The sequence below is a fragment of the Dryobates pubescens genome, chromosome 12, assembly GCF_014839835.1.
Source record: "Dryobates pubescens isolate bDryPub1 chromosome 12, bDryPub1.pri, whole genome shotgun sequence".
Classification (NCBI taxonomy): Eukaryota; Metazoa; Chordata; class Aves; order Piciformes; family Picidae; genus Dryobates; species Dryobates pubescens.
The window spans coordinates 20,173,686-20,196,167 of NC_071623.1; the positions used below are offsets into that span (position 1 = coordinate 20,173,686).

The 22,482-nt window shown below is 42.4% G+C and overlaps 1 protein-coding gene across 1 annotated transcript in view; it reads right to left on the reverse strand.

Moving 5' to 3' along the window:
* The window catches only part of DYRK1A (dual specificity tyrosine phosphorylation regulated kinase 1A), a 79,993-nt gene extending 77,379 nt beyond the window's left edge, over positions 1–2,614 (reverse strand). The window contains exon 1 of the mRNA XM_054165779.1: positions 2,460–2,614. The gene's annotated coding sequence lies outside the window, so the exon portion shown is untranslated. The remainder of the gene's footprint in view (positions 1–2,459) is intronic.
* Positions 2,615–22,482: the final 19,868 nt, after the last annotated feature.

Genomic DNA, 22,482 nt, shown 5'->3' on the forward strand with positions numbered 1-22,482 from the left:
GGTGGTACAGTTTCAAACATGTTTGAACTAAACTAAAAGGGACTTTTCCACTTCATGTTAAGGTGTTGACTAATTTGAACTAAAATAACAAAAAATATCACAATATGTCAATTAAGGCAAAATCTAACAACATGGTTAACCCAGGCTTCTTTTCAAGGCCCTATCAGAATTGAGACTTTGAAATGTGTATACATGTTAGCAAATATGTCCTTTTCATGTACTTTCAAAGCTTAGTCAAGGCACAGTTTTTACTAGACATCAGTAATATTTTTCCACCGTTTAAACTATCAACCAGTTTGTTAGAAGTCATTTATCATCACCACGGGTCAACTCCCAGTCTACACAAAACCGACATACTTTAAAAATTGATAAATTCCTGATGACTACCTCATTATTTTACACAAGTAAGACAATACTACCCATAAATTGACACTGAAATAGAGAACTCTTGGCTGCTATTAGGTAAAATTATCCTTGTTGCAGCTTCTCCGTCACTGTCCAAAGAGGGGGAGGGGATTCCAATGACAAGTTCTAAATCCACCCAAGTATTGATTCAGGAACAAACTGTCTTTCTTACCTATTTGCCTGGAAATAATATTAAACTATTCTCATATGCCCTCTCTTCTTGATTTAGGAAGACCGTACTCTTTATTCACTTGTGAACAAGAAACACTTGCTGTACTCAAAGAATATTTAAAAAACATACATTAAACACTAAGCTTCATAAACTTTGACAGAATTTTTAATTCACAGTGGAAAATGTCATTTCAACACTTCACACATTCTACTTCAGACTGCAAATAAAGAAACCACTCCAGTTCTAAATAATTCATAGAAGCCCAAAACATGAAGTATAGCCTACAAAGAGGGGTCTATATATAGACACTCACCAACTTCACCAAATATATATAGATAATAGTTAACAAATACTAGCTCATACTCAGTTATTTTCAGTATTGTTATTCTAATTCTATAAAACATAATTAATTATCCAAAAATATCCAACCTACAGAGGTTGGGACAAGGAGGGTGTGGGAAAAAAAAGAGAAACGAGTTTACCAAAACTTTTTAGGGCTGCAGACTATTCCACTGAGGTAACTTAGATTCTACCTGGTTAAAGGCAGATAATTAAATATTACTACTAACAAAGTGTTTACTTATTTATCACCACAACTGTATTCTTCAGCTTCACACACCTTTTCCTAAGGAAAGGAGAATGAAATGACAACCAATAAAGTAAGCTGTCAACTTCTACTTATCTAGACCCCCTATGATACTAGATCCATGTATGTGTGACTATGTATACCTGCTAGCAAAAGTTAACAGCACACCCTCATTCGAATTAAAACTGTAGGCTGTCAAAAACAAGCTTGTTGATTTATTTTGTACTCAGATATTCTGTCTTTGTTAATTTTAAAGAACAATGAATGTGTATTTCCCCCGATGACTGTGGAGTAATAGGAGAACTAAGTAACAGCAGCAATCTAGACACATGATCAAAGAACCCCTGCACAGTCTTTGGACAGACTAAACCGAAAACTTCAAAGCTGACTGAGATTCAAAAATGCACCAATTTCGAAATTTCAAATTACTGTACTTTTAATTGCGTTTTCTGATTTTGTGGTGGCTGGACGGAATGCCACTCAAAAGAAGCACCCTGTGTATCAGATGAGGTCTTCAATTTCTTCAGCAACACAAAGCTAAATTCCTAAAAGACTGCGGCCAGCTATTATAACATAGAAGTGCCTGTGTGTCCCTGTGCCTATTACCAACTGCTTCTCCCTCCTCTTCCCTACCCCACCCCCCGCCCAGATGACAGTCATCTCACACAAGTACTCTTTCTACATCGGCCTCCAACTTCTCAATCTACCTACCACATAAGTCCCTTACACGGGTACTGGCAGGGGCACCTAAAGCTTCCACCACAACAGGTGCCTACTCAGCTGACGGTTCAACTCCTGATGCCCTCCTCGCCTCCCTCTCTCTGCTCCCAGACCCAGGCGAGATCTCGCACCCGCCCACCGCAGGGCGTTGCGCATAAGAGCAAAAGAATCGAGGCGAGCTCTTTTCCTCCATCGCCGGTCCCGCGGCCCTTCTCGCCGCTCTGCTTCTCAACACGGCAACGACAGCCTCTCCCGGACGCCGAAGGAAAAAGGGCCGCAGAGGCCGCGACTGCCGCCGCTGCCCCCCGGCCATGCCCGGCCTGCCCCAGAAGGGGGCAGCGGTAGCGAAGGCGGGGAAGAAGGCCAGGTCCAAAGCCCGGTACGGGTCCTGGCCTTGCCGGCTCCGGCTCCGGCCCCGGGCTCGGCGGGCCCCTGCGTTCTCCCCATCTCCTCTCTCTAAGATGGCAGCGGAGCTGCCCCCTGCGCTGCGCCCCTCTCGACCGCGCCGGGCCGGGAGGTGGCACCAGCTCGTCCCGCTGCGCAGCTCCCCGCCACCGGCTGCGGCGTCTCACTTACCCGTGTGGGGGGCGGCGGGCCCTGCGCTCCGGCCGGGCTTCTCCCGGTTGAGGCCTCTTCCCTCGAGCGGCGGGCGCTGGCAGGGCGAGGAGCGAGCGCTTCCCCCAGCCTCGGCCAGGGGCCCCGGCGCGGCAGCGCCTCCCTCTTGTGCGCTCCGCAGTCCGGCCGCCCCGCCGCGCTCGGGCCCGCACGGCTGGCGGCGGTGGCGGTGCCGCTCGGGGCGCCGGGGGTGCCGGCCGCGGGGTCTGTCCGCTGCGCGCCTTCCTCTCTGGGCGGCGAAGAGGGGGGGCCCGGCCCGGCGGGCGGATCCGCGGCGCTTCCTGGCCGGGCTGGATTTTCTATCGCTCACAAAATGGCGCGCGTTCCAAACCTGCGCAGCGCCCGGCGGCGGCAACGGCAGGGCCCAGCCTCACCTCAGCTCAGCGCGGCGGCGGCGGCGGCGGCCTGAGCCCCGGCCAGGCAGCGCGGGGACAGCGGCGGGCGGGCAGGCGGGCGCGAGCGGGCGGGGGGAGGAGGAGGAGGAGGAGGGGGTGGGGGAGAAGCGCAGCGCCGTACCGAGCCCCCGGGAACTCCTCGCTCCCTCCCTCCTTCCCTCCCCCGCCTGCAAGCCTCTACCTCCTCCCCCTCCCTACCTCCCCGCCCGCTCCTCCTTCCCCCTCCCTCGCGAACCGGCTTCGCTAGGGCGCTGCGCCGCCCGGCTTCCCTCCCGCGCCGCACCGCTGCTGTTGCTGCCGCCGCCTCGAGCCTGTCCTCGTCCGCGCCCGCCCGCGCGGGACGAACTTCTCGCGTGTCCCCGCCGGACCCTCGGGGGACAGTTTTTGGAGGATGTTCTTTCGTTTTCTTGTGCGATAGCGTCTTTCGGGGTGGAGGTGGGAAGGAGGAGGGCAGGGGAGGGAAAAAAAAAAGCAACGATTCAGGCGGGAAGAGGGTTTTTTAAAAAAAAAATTAAAAAAAAGGTAACTGACAAAATGGCGGCGGGGCGAGCCTGTTGCTATGGCAGCTGTCAATCATGCCGCCTGGCTGCCCCACCCCGGCCGGGCGGGAGACGGCGCTGACGTGGGGGGGGCGGGACAGCGAGCTACGGGTGAGGGGCGGGCCCTGGTCACCGTGGCAACCGCTGCCCCCTTTCCCCCCAGCCCTCCGGGCTGTGACGGTATCCGCGTCGCTGCGGGCTGGAATAGCACCGGGGGGAGGTGGAGACGGCGGGGCTGGGCGGGGCTCGAGGCCGGTAACGGCGCGGGGTGGGGGGGGGCTGCCTTTGCCCTTACCCCTACCACTACCACACGGTGGGCGCTTGGGAGGGGCGGCCCGGGAGAGGGCTACGGCGCCGCCATCTCCAGCCCGCAGAGGGCGCCGGTACCGCGGCGGCTGGGGAGAGCAGGCCCTCCGGAGGAAGTCGAGGCCAAGCAGGCCGGGCTTCCAGTGTTGCCCGCCGTTGGAGGAGGCCGCAGGAGGCTTGCGGGGGTGTGGGAGGCTTCCCTCCCGTGCAGGAGGGATGGATGGGGTGTGTGGGGGACTCGGACGGGCAGGGATGCTCTGCATTCCCACTTCTGAAAAATATGTTCCGGGGGGGAACCACTAAGGAGTTGCCTTATCTGGCAGGTGTGGTGTGGGTATGCTCTGTGAAGGGAGCCTTGAGTTGCTGAACGCTCCTTTCTACCCGTTAATTGAGGAGCAAACTTACAGTGTTGGTGCAGCTAGCCTCAATGTGTGATGGGGATTTGTCAGTATTTTCTGCAGTGCTCACAAAGATGAAAAAGTAGAATATGGCCTTTATCTAATATTTTGATACTTCAAGTCATTTTACTTAACAGCCAGCCTCCTTGAAGAAATTAGGACATATTACTAACACTCGCTCCATTTGCTTCTTATTTTAATTTTTCTTAGCTTAAAAGGTGGAAATAAGCAGCTAAGGAGAGATAGGTGCATCAGCAGCCAAAGCCATAGGTCTCCCACATAATCTAAGCATTGATTTACAAATGCAGGATCATACACAGTTCGACCAAGCTAAAATTTTGTTGCAGCTGAAAATAACAGTGCAGACTGCCTCCACCTTCACCCATGGAGTCCCTCTGCCTCTGTTTTTCTGCATCAGCAGGAATGTCAGCACAATCAAACTAACCAAAACACCCTTCTAAAAATGGTCTCTGTATGGCTAGGAGAAATACTGATGCATAGAAGACTGCAGGAGCATGCAGGAGAACTGTGGGACCACCTCATGAGTAACAACGTGGTTAGGTTAGATTAACTCATCCATGCAGATGCCCCTTAAAGGTGTAGTAAGTGTCTAGGAGCACCAAGATTTAAATTACTTTTCTCATTTTCCTCAGTCTCAGAAAGATTGAGAGGTCACTTGGGACTACTTTTGACACTTACCTCTTTGCCTTTGAGAGGACCAGTATGTAGTTCCCAGGATGAGGAAAGGTAACATGCACACAGTGTAACAAAGCCCTACAGGATCATCTGCTTCTAGCCAGAGACTTCCAAGTTAGTATCATCATATTTTGGCTTAGCGTACATGCCTGCACAGTGTATTGTACTGGAAATTCAGAGCATACAGAAAAGCATTGGCTGCCTTGCATATGCTCTGCCCAATTCACCAGTAAGGAAGGGCAGCTCTTCCCATGAGGATTTTGTAAAACTTGGTAAAATCTCGTTGCCATCCTGTGTGAATACTCACATGCCATGGTGGAATAATTTCTCTGTTGTTCAACGTAGGTAATTACAAAGCTCATAGAAGTTGTCACACCATTTGCTATGTAAAAGTAACCTGTTCGGGTTTGGTTGCTTTTTCTTTTAATATCTTTTGCTGATGCTTAAAAGTATTAAAGAGTTTTCTTGAGTCTGTGTGCTTGCTCAGTTGTCCTCTACTTTTATTTTGCTGCCTATACCCAAACTGGGGCAACAGTTGTGTGTGGCCACTTGGACTAAGATAAAATGTTCTTTAAAAGGTGATGGCTCTTTTTTATTATTTTCCTTTTCAGCAAAACCTAAATATTTTTGTTTGTTAATATTATCTTGATAATGAATACCCTGTATAGTTCTCTGTACAACAATGTTCTCTTACATAGCCGTGTCATTAAAAGCCCGTATACACAGTACAGATGGTCTATAACATTTTCTGGTTAGATCAACAGCTGAAGTGTTGAAGTTGGTAATCATTAATATTAAGAAATGAAGACACTGCAAACTGCAGTTCAACCATAATCCTACTGCAGCCACAGAATCTGGGGTTAGAGTCAGGAGAAGGGTAGGCTCACTTGTCTGTATTTGCAGGGAGGAGGACTTAGGTCCTCTGCTGCCAGTAGGCTTATGGCTAGTGTTAGGGCTCTGACCACATTCTAGGCTGGGACTGTACCAGAATCCTGCCTCACATGCAAACCTACCACACAGGGTGAAAGCAGGACAGAGCTTTGTCTTAGTGGTGGGAGCTAGGAGTCCTGTGTTGCAGATAAGTTTAGGGTAAAGGTTTTGGGTTGATTTTCAAATCAGGTGATCTTCCTGATCTGTAATTTAATGCATCCCATAAATTATTTCACTGGAGTGAACAAAAAGTATTGCATAATGTGGGGTGGGACTAAGGGGTAGAAGATGGAGGTACACTTTAACTAGTGAATTCCATACAACAGGACAAAAATAAATGTGACAGCAAGAGACACTGTCTTCTAAGAGATCTGACTTGGAGAGAAGCAGCCGAGATAATAGAGCCTGAAAATGAAGCTATGAGAAATAGTTTGTGACCTGGAAAAAGAGCATCCAAATTCTTGCTAATTTCTTCTAGTTTGCTCAACATAATAATGAGTTATAACTACCTTTTTTTTCTTCTTCTTTAGGAAGGGACTGTCAAGACAGGAAAAGGTTAAGTCTTTTTTTTTAACTCTTCATCAAAAAACACATGGAGTAGAATCACAGAATGATAGAGTGGTCTAGGCTGGAAGGGACCTCCATGGGTCATCTAGTCTGACTTCCCCACAGCAGGGACATCGTCAAGTAGATCAGGTTGACTGTAGGTTAACTGTATTTTAGTGTCACACTTGAAAATAGGGTTTGCATACATTCTTTACGAATTAGTAGACAGGCTCCTAAGAAATACTTTTCCTGAGACTAACCCCTCAGAAAACTGACTATTTGGGGCCAAAACAAACAACAATAAGTAGGCAACTTGGGAAAAAATAGGGAAAAAAATACACTAAAAATGAGGAGGGAAGAGTACAGTACAGAAACATAATATCTAAGACAATAATATACCACAGTCTAGAGAAATAGAACTGAAGTAAATTGTGGGAAGAGGTTGTTTTCGGGTAGCTTTGGAAGACTATAGGGAAGATTTGCCTTTGCTCGAATTAGAGAAAGCTATGTTTTGTCTTTGACTCTGAGGGGAATGTAAACACCTTGTAACTGAAGGAGAGAAACTGGGCAGAATTTGGTTGGATGTGTTAAAATACTGTTTTGTTATTTTAACCTATTTTAATTACAGGAGAAAATGACCAGTTGAGATGTGGCACATGTGCCTTTGCTCTATAACAACAAACGTCTTTGCCTCCAATCATCTTGTCCTGGAAGCGCTGCTCTGGGTAAATAGAACATTAACAGCATACATTTTCCTTAGTTCAGTAGGTACTTTAAAAACATTAAATTACAGTATTGTAGTGGGACAGAAATTCACCTTACAGTCACCCTTGGTTGACTATTCTGCCTCTCTTGTCTTTCACTATGATTATGATGAGATACATAATCCTTCCTGTTTCCCTCTGTGGTTTATTGTGCATTTATATCTATGCTATTAACAAAGTCGACATAGGACCTGCGCAGAAACAGTTGTAATTGGAACTTAAAGAATTCAAGAGTTCCTTAAGTTGTAGGACTATTACAGAAAGTACACAGTAGAAACAACCATTTCTCAGACTGATGGCTATTATTATTATTGATATTAGCGGGCAAAAACACACACACTTTGTCATCTAAGTGAAGAACAATAGGATGCAGCATGGCAGATGAATATAAAGTTAGAAATAAATATTTATGTGTTCCTATTTACTCTTTTATTTAAAAAAAAATAGATTAAGGAGATAATAAATCAGAAGGGAAAGCTGAAAATTATGTAACATTACTCTGATGCTTCTACCCAGTAGAGATTAGGAAGGAATTATTTGTTAGGTCTGCTTGTTTTATAACTGTCTTCAAAATTTATGGTAGTGAAGGGAGGGACTACTGGCGTGCTTAATGTGGTACTTCTTACATCTGCTGTGGCTAGTTCTGCTTATTTTTCTGTTGGTTTATGTATTTGCCTTTGATTACAGGTATAGTATACAAGTCTCCATATGATGTCAGATTTACTTAGCTGAGTTCCCAGATGTTGGAAGCAACAGGTAATTTCAGAACCTTCCTCACTTCCTGTGGAAGATTACCAGGACTTCATAATCCTAGAGTTAGGAATGTCTACTGACATAACTAGTATTTTAAAGTAGCTTTTTAGTTATTTGACACAGCCAGTCATAGGATTAAAGCACTTTGTGGTCTTCTGAGAACCTGTTGTATCAGTAAGACCATCTCTAATATGCTGGGGGTGAAGACTTTTTCCTAACTGAAAGGCTAAATTCTTCCCAAGTCTGTGGAAGCTGCTCAGCATCTTCTCAGCTTGGATCTATCTTTTCCTGCTTCAAACTTTAGGTAATCATTTTGTTGTTTTAGTCACATAGCTGTCTGATAGCAGAGTGCAATTATGGGAAATATGTTCCTTTTCAGCCTTCTTACATCGAGTAGAATGGTCTGTTTGTCTCCACTGCATGTTCTGGAAGTCTTCATTCTGTGACCCAAACCCTAAAGCACTGTTGTAGCCGTGCGGCTTTTCTTTTGCAGTATCTGAACTTCAGGCTTCCTTTGCACCAGTCATGGGCACTCTGGCCTTTCCAGGACTTACAGAAGTTTCAGTCTAGATGCTGTGTTGTGCCCGTAGCAATTCAAATAATCCTTGGCATCCTGCATGTCTACTGCAAGAGTGGCCTTCTTAGGCCAGCAGACCCAGCTTAGAAAATCTTCAGAAAGGGTTCCTTCATAATAAGGTTATGATAGTTAAAAAGATTATGATGTCAACAGTCCTGTTAACTTGTGTTTCTCAGACAAAGCTACCATGTATCTCAATGCCTTTGGTACTAGGCCACAAGCTGAACTTAATTCCCAAAAGAAGTTCTCTATGGGTTACAACATTAACACTTCAGAGAATGCCAGGGCAGCTCTCAGACAGACTTAATTCTAAATCAAACCATCGTCTGGAGTGAGCAGCTTGTGTTTCGCCTGTCAAAAAGGTGCTGCTAAGTAACTAATGTGGTCCATCTCTTTTTAGGCCAGAGGGGTTGCCATGGTAACCTATTTGAGTGTAGATAGATATGCTTTTGAGTCATCATCAGAGCCCAGCTTTGATAGTGCAAGGTTTGGATTGACAGGCAGTACTGCATATTGTGTAGGTTGGCACGCCTCTGGACCAGAAGGTCCTGGAATTGCTACTGCTGGATGAGGCTTGTTACAAAAAACCCGTGTGCAGCTCCCTGAGTTTTCTCTGATACTCTCTTGAATGGCAGTCAGATATTCCTTGGTGTTCTCACTCTATAAAGGGGCAGGCTGAAGATCACACTCCTAAGTGTGACAAATTCCTTACTCCAGTTTAAAAGTCCTTCCCAAAACAATGGAGATTTTGGGGAGGAAGCCTCTGGGAAAGGCTATGTTACTTATTCAGGGGACATGTATACTTTAAAGTTGTATCACACAAGTCCTCCTGAAACCACTTTCCATGCTAAATACATTTGTTGGAATGAGGAACAGTTTTCTGTTAAACCAGGAATCCTGTAGAACTGTGGTTCTTTAATAAAACTCTTGCAAATCAAGTGCTACAATGTCAAGTATTTCCCATATGGGAACTTCTCTAAAACCTCAGTTTCCTACTTTTAAAGGGTTCTGATTTCCCTTTGTTTGCAAAGATGTTAACTTAATAAAAAAATTTCCCTCACATCCAAAGGGACTAGTACAACACAATGCATGTCTCTAAAAATTTGTATTTGGCTCTGCAGATTGTGACTTGGCTAAGTTGAATTTACCTACATCTCTTCAATGTAAAGCTCTTGTTTCTCTGTAGAAAGTCCTGGAAAAGTCAAAGACTGTCCTCAGTCCTGTTAAAATTAGGTCCTTCATTGGCAACTTCTTTTGAAGCTTATCCAGTGATACAAAATACATGTTCCTTACTCTGCAGCTGCGCAGCAGAATATATGTTTTTACTAGCTAAAATGAAAACTTTGTTCTTGATGTCAGGAGAAAGCTTCTTGTCCTCCCTCTGGAGGGATATTGTCTACAAAGTTCCAATGCATGACATTTCCATTATCCTGGCTTCCCAAATCTATTCAAGAAAGTTCTTAGAACTATGTTCTGCTACATGACCATGGAACCTCCTGCTAGCTAAGAAATTGTGGTGAGTTTGAAGTTACATTTCTCTAAACTTGCCATGTACAGTACTTCACCGTACTAAGAAAATAATTCTTCAAGCAGGAGAAGCAAGGATGCTTGATTGTCTATCCCTTTTTCCTTCCAGATCCTCTTATCTCCTCCCAGTCTGATATATTATTTCAGGTTTTCGGATGCCTTTTGTGCTTCAGACTGAACTACCCCAAAACTCCAGCATGTGACACTGCACTCTTGTGAACAACAGTTTTATGGAGTTACATGTGTGCAGGTTGTCCAGACAGGCAACCAAGCAGAAGCATAAACAGTTCATCTTCTAGTTCAGCTTTCCCCAAAGAAAGAGTTAACTAATTAACCAGGATCGATCTTTGATGTAGACTCCAGTTTTCACTGAACATTTTTGAACCTCTTTTATTTGAGCTCTGCCCAGATGGGTCTGTCAAATTGTGAGGTGGCCAATCATTACTAGGAGTTAAAAAACTATTACAAGAGATGAAGCAAGGGTCTAATCAAGAGGCAGCCCACTCAGCCCTATGAAACCAGAATAAAAAGAGTTTATTTCTTTCCAGTATACATGTACAACAAACCAGCTCTATGTACATTACCATCCTATAATGTATATTTCAGACTAAGTTTCCTGTCTATCCACACTGTTTTGTGGCCCTCAAGCATATTCTGTGGCCTCACTAAGTAGGCTAATTGCTATGTGGGCCAGCACTCCTTTTTTGTAGGGTACACTTTGTAGGGGCCTGAAGTTTCAACTCCACAAGCTATTCCAGGGAACAGGCAAGGCTGGTGACCTTATGCTGAGAATGCCCCTGCCCATCTCATCATGATCAGTACTGCATGCCAGTGGTAGGCCAGTGGTGTCAAGTCCCACAGGGGTAGTTCTGCCAGAATGGAGCTACTAAAATAGCATGTCGGGTGTCAGGCAGGGGTTTTCTGCTACAGCAAGGAGATCCCTTAAGTATTCCTGCTGTAGGTTCCCCAGGCTTAGCATCTTCAGCAGTTTGTGCAGGGCAGGATGCCACAAGCACCTGTGGGGAAAGCACACATCTGGACACAAATCTGAAACCTTGTGGGAAGAATAACATCATACAATCAGCTTGGTGCTAGCATGTCAGCCAGCCCACTCTTCCTGTTCTTAGGTTCCTTTTAGGGGTGTAATAGGGCAGATGAGTCCAGAAGGTCACAAGATGGTTAGCAATGAGTTAGGCTGACTTGACTCTATTGGACATCACAGTTCTCTGGGCCCATGCTTTTAAAATAGGAGACAGGGCTATCTCCTAATGTCAGCATTGATTTCCACCCCAAAGTCCCTTGTGCTGGGAGTCCTTAATATTAAAATATCTGCCTGCTGAACTGCCAGAATGAGTTGAAAAGAAAAAAAACATTAAAAAAGCTTGGAGAACTGATAGCTTTCAGGTCTCAGGAAACTAGAGAACCTTGCAAGTCATCCACAAGAATCTAGAGTAATGAATCCTTTTTCTTCCTCATCTGCAGTCAGGAAGTCTGATTGTTCATTTATTCAGCACAGATACATTATTTGTGAAAACACTTTAGTGAAAATGGCTTGAACCAACTTCAAATCACATCAGGAAATCATGAGCTGCATGAGATGCTTGTTGAGCAAGAACTGGCCCATAATTACAGAATAAATTGTTCTTTATTAATGGTTTTCCCTCTGAAGGACTGTGCATTGTCACATGTTCTTTTACTAAGGTCAGTTCCAGGCTTTGTACATGGAGTAAGCCTACAAGCTGCACAGCTAGTGCACTAGTGTGCTACAGCTGTTTGAAACCTCTGCAGTCACGACTTGTTCATGCTCACACCCCAAATTTGTTATAACTACAGGTTGTCTCAACTTGTGGCCAATTGTTATCAATGTATGTATGTTTACAGTGTATTTCTAAATACAGTCTTAGATCCAGTTTAAATATAAATGTCTAAATCTGCCTTTTTGGCTCCTTAATGGTGGTTTGGTTTTCAAGATGCTAAGCACATTGAACTACATTTATCTACCACTACTGGCAATCCCATTACTTCTGTATATGTAAATAATATAGACCTTCTTCAGCTCACCATATTCTGCATCAGTACTCATTTTGGAAGGTGGACACAGTTACAAGATGTATAGAAAGAATATTTTATACAGGAGATAATGGAATATTGGCAAGCATTTGGTAGCCTAATTGAAGTTGTTGTGTGCCTAAAGGCTATGAAACCTGACTGTGAGTGGTGAATGAAAAGAACTTCTGCTGTTTCTTTTATTGCTGGGTTATGTGCATTTGTGAGTCATGTTGAGTTGAATCTGCTGATGATACTCAATACCATGATGCTATCATGCCAGCTTCAAAATGAAATTGCTGGCTGAAGCAAAGTATCATGGGGCTTGAAGTTCAGATTGTAACATGAGAGGCTTCCTGTTGCAGTTGCTGCTTCTGGTTTCTGATTTTGGCGTGTTGGTCTTTTCTGCTGGGCAGGCTGCTGCTTCTGCATTTTGCTGGACATTTCTGCAAATGGGGTAAGGTAATTGTGCATTGTATTATCTCATTTCCAGTGAAACTCTTTATCTCAGCCTAGAGGGTTTTGGTTTTTTTTTTTTCCTTTTCCTCTTGTCTGTGTGGGGGGTGAGGGGCTTGCAAGAGCTAGCTGTATTAACCCAGGACAGCATTTAGACCCTTTCACAAGGAATCTGTCATTTTTAAAGTTGTAGAATGGACTTGGTAAAGGTGGCAGGTCTATAGAGATCTGAAATATTTGTTTCAGCAGCAGCTGCACATGAAACTCACTATGTCAGTGGCTACACAAACCACTTTGTTAATTGAATTTCCCATAAATTCTTTCCAATCTGGAAAATAAAATTAACATAACTGCACATAGCTAATACTTTTATGTGTAGGACCCATCAAGTTTATGAATGAACAGTCCATCACCCTTAAGAGTGCAAACATCATCAAGTTTATAAGCAGAGACCATAACTGTTATGCTCATAACACATAAAGTGTATCTCTTGGTATATATAAAACTCAGTTAATGAAAAACAAAAGCTGGAAAATTATTTCAAACACATATTTTTTCCACCCTTCCAACCAATATGTCAGATCAGATCTTTTCACAATAAGCTTTAACTGAATTTTGAAGGTAATCACAGTGGTTTGGGGGGGGAGGTTGTTTTGCTTTGTTTTAATATTATCTCAGGTATGTGAAATGCAACCACGGTATCTGAATTTCTGGCAGACTGGGATTTTGAAGACTGCCAGTTAAATTTGTAACACAGCTAAACAAAAAGTGTATAGAAAAATCAAAGTGCCTAAAACCTAAATTGTGAACATTTGTAGCAAAATCTCCCTAATTTCAGAGAAAACTCATGTTGATTTTTAAGCTGTTTTGTTACTTAATGCAACCTTATCTTTGCTGCAGCAAAGATGCATCTGCAGTAGTATATAAAAAAATTGAGGTAACGTACCTACTCTGAATTTTATCCTAGGTGTGTCAATATTGAATATAAATCCTATATTTGACACCCAGAAGTATGAATTAATATCTTTTCTGAAGAACTAGACTATAATAGTTTAATAAAACACTAATTGCACAGTGCCAGTTATATACATGGCAGACATAAAACAGCACTCAAATTTACACAGGTACTTTATATCTGCAATAGACAGAGGGTACAGTTTTCTTTCCTATGTGAAACAAAGTACAGAACACTGTGTTACTTAGCTCTTCTGGTTTATAATTACTAAGTCTCCCTTCCTGGTACTTAACTACTGTAAATACTACTGTTAATTGCTAGGTTAATGCCAGTGGACACTGAACAGAGCACATACAGCCTCAATACATTGAAGTCAGCAACCCTGATCAAACGCTCAACTAGGTGAAATATGATCTCCTATTGGAGTTGTGCTGTGGGAAGTTATTAACTTTTTATTAAATTGGGCAGGGTCCTTATACTACAAAACATGTTAGGACGCAGCTAAGCTATAAAGGAAGGGCTGATAGTACTAACCCAAGAAGGTACAGCTACAGCACCATTTATCAAAAGAAGCCTGAGGCCCAAGGCTGGCCTTACAGACACTTCTTTCACTGAGGATGAAACTCGTCTGTGCCATCCAACTATCATCTATACCTCACAGATCTTTTTTTTCTCCTGTTTGTCCCTATCCCCTTACTGCCTGCAGTAACCTTGCTCCTTGTCCTTACATTCAGTGAGATATGCACCTCCTCTGGACCTCAGCAGAAGCAATGATGAAGAGACACGGGAGACATTCTCCCCGCAGGAAGTGTGGGTGCCCAGAACTCAGATGCAACCACAAGCCAGAGCTAGCAACTTCAGTTAGCCCACTGCTGCATTAATTGTAGAAGCAGGAACTTGAGGGAATTTACTGAAGTTTCTATTATACATGAGAAACTGTAATTCTTTAGACAGACATAATTTTGCTTGGATAGGATAATAATAAGCATTGTCTTCTTAAGCCCTGGGGCTGAGGACCAAGACCCAGGCATAGAAAAAAGGCAAATAAACACTCAGCACTGGGGCAGCACCTATATTGATTATTAAAACCTCGTTCCAGAGGACTGAGATTTCATTTAAAAACCTAAGTTTTTACATAAATTTCAAATAATGTATTTCCTTCAAACTTCAGTCTGAAAACCAGCTGAAACCGTTCTGGCCTTGTTTTGGGGGGTTTTGGGTTGTTTGGTTTTTTTTGTGTCTGTGTGTCCAGAACATTAAGGCTGAGGCAAACATCCAACTATTCCTTGTTTGTTTGGTTTCCATTGTTTATAGGTTTGCCAAGCTTTAACTACTTGGAAGAAGTAGTGGGTTCTAGGTGTTGCCTCAGGCTGATTTTTTTTTTTACCCTCCTTTTTAAAGGGGAAAGAATAGAGAGAATTTGGGGTTATTTTGGAAAGAGTAATATTTCAATTTGGGAAATATAAAAGCAACTGCAAACCAACTGTAAGTTTAAAAAGCTGAAAACAGCAGAAAAAGTATTTCTAGCTTAGATTCTCACAACAAAGAACTTTGCATTGCCTTTTTTATGTTACTTTTCAGGGCAGTGCAATCAGTTTGTAATAAATAATGGTAAATATCCTATATCTGTGTCAATTATTTTTATCCAAAGCACAGATGGCCTAAGCATCATCTACTTCTTAGGCAGAGGCAATATACTTTTGGTTTTTTTTACAGGCAACATACATTGCTGTATGTGTCCCATAGAAGGAAAAAAAAAATGCTTACAAGTTACTTCTGAATTAGGGAAGTTTTCCAAGCATTTGTTGTTCTTTTCCCCAACAGAGTATCATAAACTACAAAACCAGGACTTTCTGCAATAGCTTCCAGTTGTATTGTGACATTCTGTCAGTCAGTGACTTCACCACAATCAGTTGTGAGAGAAAAGGTGTTTCTTCTCCTGCTTCTTCAGAGCCAATAGACACACCCTATAGTTTTGATGCAACCCCCAAAGAACATCTTCTTTTACATGTTTCATTTTATGGATATAAGAAATATATTTGTTTAAAAAAATCAAGCTAGTTGTCAGTTATATTCCTAGTGGACTGTCAAGGTTTGTTGTCTGACAGATTTTACATACCTGTACGTAGATCACAAGTTCTAGAGTTTACATATGACAGATGGAGCTGTTACCTCTTCCTATCTGCTTAATCTTTTCAGGCCCCTACTTGTGTAGAAGAAACTTGGGAACCTGGACCGACTACCTTCAAAACAGCACAGCATTCGCAACAGAAACATTCATTAATAATTAGAACCAAATAATCCTTTAAGGTGGATTAAGGTGGTAAAGATGGAAGGTAAGTTTGTGATTAAAGTAATCAGTACTACAGCAGCTTGCTATTCATACAGCACTATAAATAATATCAGATCTCTATTACCTAGGATAAGTAGTGTCTTTTACTGAATCAATTATATTTCTGTTTTAAATTTTGGCAGTATCAAAATAATAATTTGACTTTCTTCAGACTTGTTTTCCTTTTCTTAATGGCCCCACAAACCAAATTTCATCTCTTGCATTATGATTGTATATTTCAACTGGCATCTAATGGAAAATGTATTTTTCTTTCTGCTATGTAAGTAAAAAACTGATGGTTTTGTTTAAGTTTCCCAGTAACTCTTGACTTGAAACAAAGCACACAAAGCTCCAGTACAAAATAAATATCTAAATGATGAAAAAGGAGATCAGAAATTATATTCAACTACAACTTTAGCTAATACAACTCTATGCATAATCTAGTGAATGAGAGTCATGGATTGAGTTGAATCTGCTGCTGATATTCAATACCATGCTGCTGTCATGCCAGCTTCAAAATGGAGCGCTGGCTGGAGCAAAGGATCATGGGGCTTGAAAATCCAATTGTAACAGGAAAGGCTCTATGCTGCTGCTTCCCGTTTCTGGGTTTTGGGGTGCTGGTCTTTCCCACTGGGCTGGCTTCTGCATGCTTGGGTGGGGGGAACTATTTTATCACTAGCTCCTGCACTTTGCTGTGTGTTTTCTGCAAATAGGCTAAGGTAAATGTGCATTGTATTATCCAGTAAAACTCATATTATCTCAACCCAGAGGTTGTCTTTTACTTTCCCTCCTATCTATGTGGGAGTGTGTTGTGTTAATCCAGGACAATGTGCAAGTAGCTGAGGTAAGATAAGCACCTTTTATACCATCTGTTTTCAGGCTACCTTTATTGCAAATGAATAAAAAGGGTTTAATTCTGGCTGCCTTGAATTATTATACCACATTCTACTATAAATCTGAAAGGAAAGTTCTGAGTATACAGACACATGTGACAGTGATGCTCCCTCTTACATTACTGCCTTCCACATTTGCACTCCCTTGTTTCTCACAATGGCAGTGGGCACCTGAACAAACAAACAAACAAACAAAACCAACCAAAATGTTTGGACAATTAATGGAAATTTTCCTTTTATTTTTGAAGAAGGATTTTGAGGTGGTCTCTTCTCCTGCACAGATGTAGACTTTTCTTTCAATGATGTGATCTTTCTTTCTTGCCTTCAAAGTTAATTCTCTCCTTCTGCTTAGTGATACGCCTTTGTAGCTACCAGCTGTCCCAGTCATCACCAGCCGAACTCTTAGATACCAGGATGCTTTCTCTGCAGAGGGCTAGTGTTAGGCATTTACACATGGGTGACCTACTTCGCTGCCTAACTGGTTTTGACAATATTTTCCAGCTATATGGATTAAGATTTTTTCTTCCTCAAGTTTTTCTCCTAACCCTTCATGACTCTGAATCATGTCATCATGGCAAACCTCAGGGCCCCTTAATCTTTTCTCTTCAATAGTGTCTGCATGAAGAACCACTATATTAGGATCTTAAGCCTCATCTTGTTTGGTATCCCATTTCCAGCAGCAGCCAATAGAGGATGCCTAAGGAGAAAGGGAAGTGCTTTGTTCCCAAACACTCCCAGTGTCCAGTAATATGTGGTTTGGAGGCTTCTGCAGTGTGAATGGCGAGTTGAATTTTCTTGACTAAAAGCCTTTGCATTTAATGGACTTCTCTTCTGTTGTCTGATTTGGTTTATTTCAGAAACATTTAGCATCTTGCAGCATCTTACAGTATCTTGTAGCAAAGATTTCCACAGCTTAAAATCATGTAGAAAACCAATCTTTTTGTTCTGAACATGCTTCCTACCAGCTTAATTAATATTCTTCATATTGGACAAGGACAGGAATAGTGTCTCCATCTTATCTTTTCTCTGTCACTAGTGATGTTGTGTATCTCTGGTTTATCTCCCTTCAGTCAGAGTTAAGAGCCCACAGGTATACCTTATACAGAACTATTGTTTCTTTGGTTATCCTTGTCAAATCTTTCCTGAAATACTTACAGTTCTATCACACCCTTTCTGAGATGTGAAAAACTGTACATGCCACCATATGCAGAGAATCATAGAATCATTACAGTTGGAAAAGACCTCTAAGACCATCAAGTCTAACTATCAACCCAATACTACCATGACCACTAAACCATGTCCTGAAGTGACATATCTACATGTTTTTTGAACATCTCCAGGGATGGTGACCCAACAGCAGCTTGTTCCAATGCCTGATCACTTTCAGTACATTTTCCCTGATACAAAATTGAAACCTCCCCTGGCATAACCTGAGGCCATTTCCTCTTGTCCTGTGGCAAACCACTTGAGGGAAGAGATCAACACCCACATCACTACAGCCTCCTTTCAGGTACTTGTTAGGAGCAATGAGGTCTCCTCTCAGTCTTCTTTTTGCCAGATTAAACAATTCCAGCTCCCTTAGCCTCCTATGGACTGATACTGCAATGAATGTGTTATAACATTCGTTTGTTCTCTGTCCACTCTGAATAATTCCAAGTATTTGATTTCTTTTTCTGAGTAAAAGGGAACATTGTGCTGATATTTGCATAGAAATCTTTATCAGAACCCGAAGATCTCACTTGCGAGTAGAAAACCAGCTTACAGCCTACCCTTGTATATATAATCTTTCCTTCTACTTTACACAACTATATCAAAATTTATCTTCTGTTTTATTACGCAGTCACTCAGGCTTGTAAGGTCTTTCTTCAGTTCTTCAGTCCTTCAGTCAGCCCTTTAACTGCACCACAATTTGTCCTCCAATTTTCCTTTACCCAAATAGCTTAATATCATTAGCAATCTGTGATAGATATCTGACTGCTCACCCTCTTTTTACAGATCATTTATGAATACATTAAGCAGCACAAGTCACAGCACAGGTCCCTGCAGACTCTTGTTGTGATCCACTTCTTCTAAGAAAACTGACCTTTTATTCTCTTTTATTTCTGTTTCCTGTTAGCCATTTTTCAATCCATTCCTCTTGCTTCATCTTGCATAAAGGCAGCTTTGTTTTTTCTTTTTCCTTTTTTGCCTTTGAACTTCGTTGTCCCTGGAAATCCTGGTAACCCTTAAACATGATATCACTCTTGTCCACATATACCGTAACATCCCCAAGGAATTACAGATCTGCAATACTTGATAAAATGCAGCAAGAGCTTTGTTGTCTTCCTTGACATATTTATGCACGTGTCCAGTGATTCTACTTGGTAGGACAGATATTACGTATTGCTTGTTTGCTCAGCATGGACAACATAAGAGGCTCACTGCAGTGTAGCTGCCTGGATCTTCATGTTTCCCTTCCCCACCAATTTAGTTGGGGAAGGGTTGCACACTGCAGTCAGCTTTTTGGCACCCGAGTTCTCTTAGAACTATGGGATGGATGCCATCTGGTCCCCATGATGTTACCTTGCTTATTTCCTTTTCTACCTTGCACTTACATTTGAGATAGATCTGCTAAATTCCCCATAATGCAAAATCCTGACATGGAATTCTCTGAGCTGTTGCACTGTGAATACAGATGTAAGAACACACATGTAATCTTTTCTCCTATGGTCTTGATTTTTCTTTATGGTCTACAGGCCTCACCCACTCCATGGCAAGCCTTCTGTTCTGTTAGTTGTGGAAAAGGACTTGATTTTGCTTGGATTTTTTTCAATGCCTTTGCATAGCATTCCTCAAGCTCAGTTTTAATCTGCTTTGCTGTACTAGGGTAACAAAATTTATGAACACATGTTTTCTGTATTTCAAAAACAGTTTCCAAAGGACACCTCCTTACTTCTAATAATCTCCCTTAGCTTATCCTTCAGGCATGCTAGCTTCCTCTTCTATGTTGCTGTTTCTATTCCTCTTTATAATGTTCTGAGAAGAGGGAGTAGTCCATTATCAGCAAGAGGCTGAAAACTAGGTTTCTCTTGAGTACCACAGAACAGGCCTAAAGCCCAGAATTTACCTTGCAGAAGAGTCAATTTGCAACCTGTCAATGGAAATGTTCTTCTCCACAATGAAAGGATTCTTTCCTAATGTTCTTAGTCAATGCCAAGTCCTTCTCTACTAGCAGCTGAGGATCTCTCTCTGCAGTTTTGAAAGAGATGTAAACCTGAAAACTAGCATGGGTTTTAAAAATCTTACATATACATGCTTTATTGCCTTTGGAAAATAGTAGACAACTTTATTGTATACATTTCTGTATGTTTCTGCATGAAATTTTAAAATTATTTCCATATTGTCCTTTACCTCATTTTACAATACTGCCATCAGAGAATACAGAAAAGTATGTCATCAAAAATGCACAGTGTCACTCAGCCTTTTGTGATGGTATCACGCTGTCAGGTTGACTAGAATCTGCTGCTGATGTCATCATGCCATCATGACAGCTTCAAAAAGAAAGTGCTGGCTGAAGCAAAGTATCATGGGACTTGAAGTTCAGATTTTAACATGAGAGGCTTCTGGTTTGGGTTGCTGCTTCTGATTTCAGGTTTTGGGTCTTCTCTGCTAGGCTGACTCCTGTGTGCTTGGATCAGGGGAACCCTTTCATTGCTGGTTTCTGCTGTGCTTTTCTACAAATAGGCTAAGGTCATTGTGTATCATATCATTTCAGTAAAACTATTTATCTCCAGTCTTTTTTTCAACCCAGAAGGGTTTTTTTGTGTTACTTTCCCACTTCTCTGTGGGGGAGCTTGTGAGAGTGGTCTGTGTTAACCCAGGACAGTCCACTATTTGGTGCCCAATGTGGGGCTCAAAAAGCCAGGCTGTCTTAACTAGGACACCCAATTTTGGCAGGAGATGAAAGGATGCGATAACAGGAAGTCAACACAAACAGTAGATGAAACAACTAGCAAGCTCCAGCAATGTGAGAGGAAGTCTCTGTTCCTCTGTACAGGGCTGTGTTTGAGCTGTGAAAGAACTGGCATGGAAGGTCCAGCAAATCCAAAATAACATGTTCTACTCCCCACTTGTACGGTCCCATGTTTCAGCCATGAGGAGCAGGCGCATCCTGATCCAAGGGAGAGAATCTGGGAGGTACACACCACAATGTATGCTGTGGTTTTACTTATGTGACCATGGGGAAGACATGAGGAACTGAGATGGAAACCCCACTTCAGTCCAAGCTGCACAAGTATGTGATTTACAAGGAAATTCTCCCCAGACAAATGCTGCCCCAGTTTCCAGCAGAAAATTGCTCAAAAAGGACACGATACTGCTTCTGATTCTCCTGAAGGGACTCCCACAGCATCTTCACAAAATGCAGGTGATTTCAATCAGAATTAAAGGGGCCCTGCCTCCAACCAAGATAGCAAAGAGGGACAAATGCATTTACTGGACTCTATGGATCCAATGTCTTGGCAAATTGAACCCACAAGAGTATAAAAGTTTAGTAGGTACAGGCACACAGTGTACTTTGATGCCATCAAACTATGAATGATGAAACCCATCTATATTTCTGGTGTGACACAAGGATCCCAGCAGCTGGATGTGCTGAAAGACGAACGCCGGAATGCAAGCCACAGTTTGCTTTCACTTGGGGGGCTGGAAGGAGTCACTGGAATTGTTGCCATATCAAAGTAGCTACTAAATTTCTAAATTAATTCAGATCTCCTAAATGTTAAAAAACCTAACCAAACAAAAACTCTGCAACAAAACAAATCAACAACAGGAAAAGAAAAAAAAACAAGGAGGAATAAACCAACTGCTTTAAGGGAGGCAAGTATTCAGTGTGGGTTTTGTCATTAAATTCAGAGAGAACACCTGAGGATTGCACAGTAACCCTAATATTATAATTACCTAACCTTAGACCCTTTAACTCGAGAATCCAATCAGCACTTCCACATTTCTAGAAGCTGAAGAAAGCAATGCAAATACCTCCCAGATTCTGCCTATATGGTACAGTAATGATCCACATGCACATCAGCTGTTGGGATTTTCAGCTCCATCACAGACCACTGCTACTTAAATGGCCTAAGTGTCATACAAGCTGTTGCTGGGTGCCAGGGCCAGCCATCACAGGAAGTAATCCCCAAGTTTTGTCCCAAATGCTGCAAGTAGTAGCTGTCAGCCCAGGCATGGTGACACGTGTGCTACCTTCCCACCACTGAATAGCCACTTAGCCACTTAGCCTCTTTGCCTTTTTCATGTCTTCTGTACTTGCCAGCCTGGAGTGTGGTTGGGGTGAACAAAACACGGCTGCAGTTTTCTGAAGGACCTTCCATTAGCCAAAGAACATTTTTTCAGATTTGGAGTAGATCTTCCAAGTAGATGGAAGCAGCCATCAGTGCCAAAATTCAAGCCTTTTCTCTGAAGCTTCAACTGTTTAACTAATTTTGCTGAAATCTTCTAAAACAATTCAGTATAAGGAGGATACTCAGAAAATTTATAACTTGGATCAACCAAAAAAAATCAGTCCTCATGAATGGTTCTAAATTAGGCCTGCAACTCACAACATGACAGAAACAAATAATACAAGAAACAATAATTTGGTGACTCATGACTTGACTTTGATAAACTTTTTTTAACAAAATAAATATATATGTATCTTGGGATAATAGTAGCTAAATGAGGAAGGGACAGTCACAAGAAAGCAGCAGTAAAACTGGTGTCATTTTGGCAAGATGAACTGATGATGTTGGTGTATGGCTTGAGCACCTCTAATTGTTACAACTAGTATCAGCTTAGTCCAGACGTTTAAGAACACTAATGGCAGTATCAGTAAATCTCTTT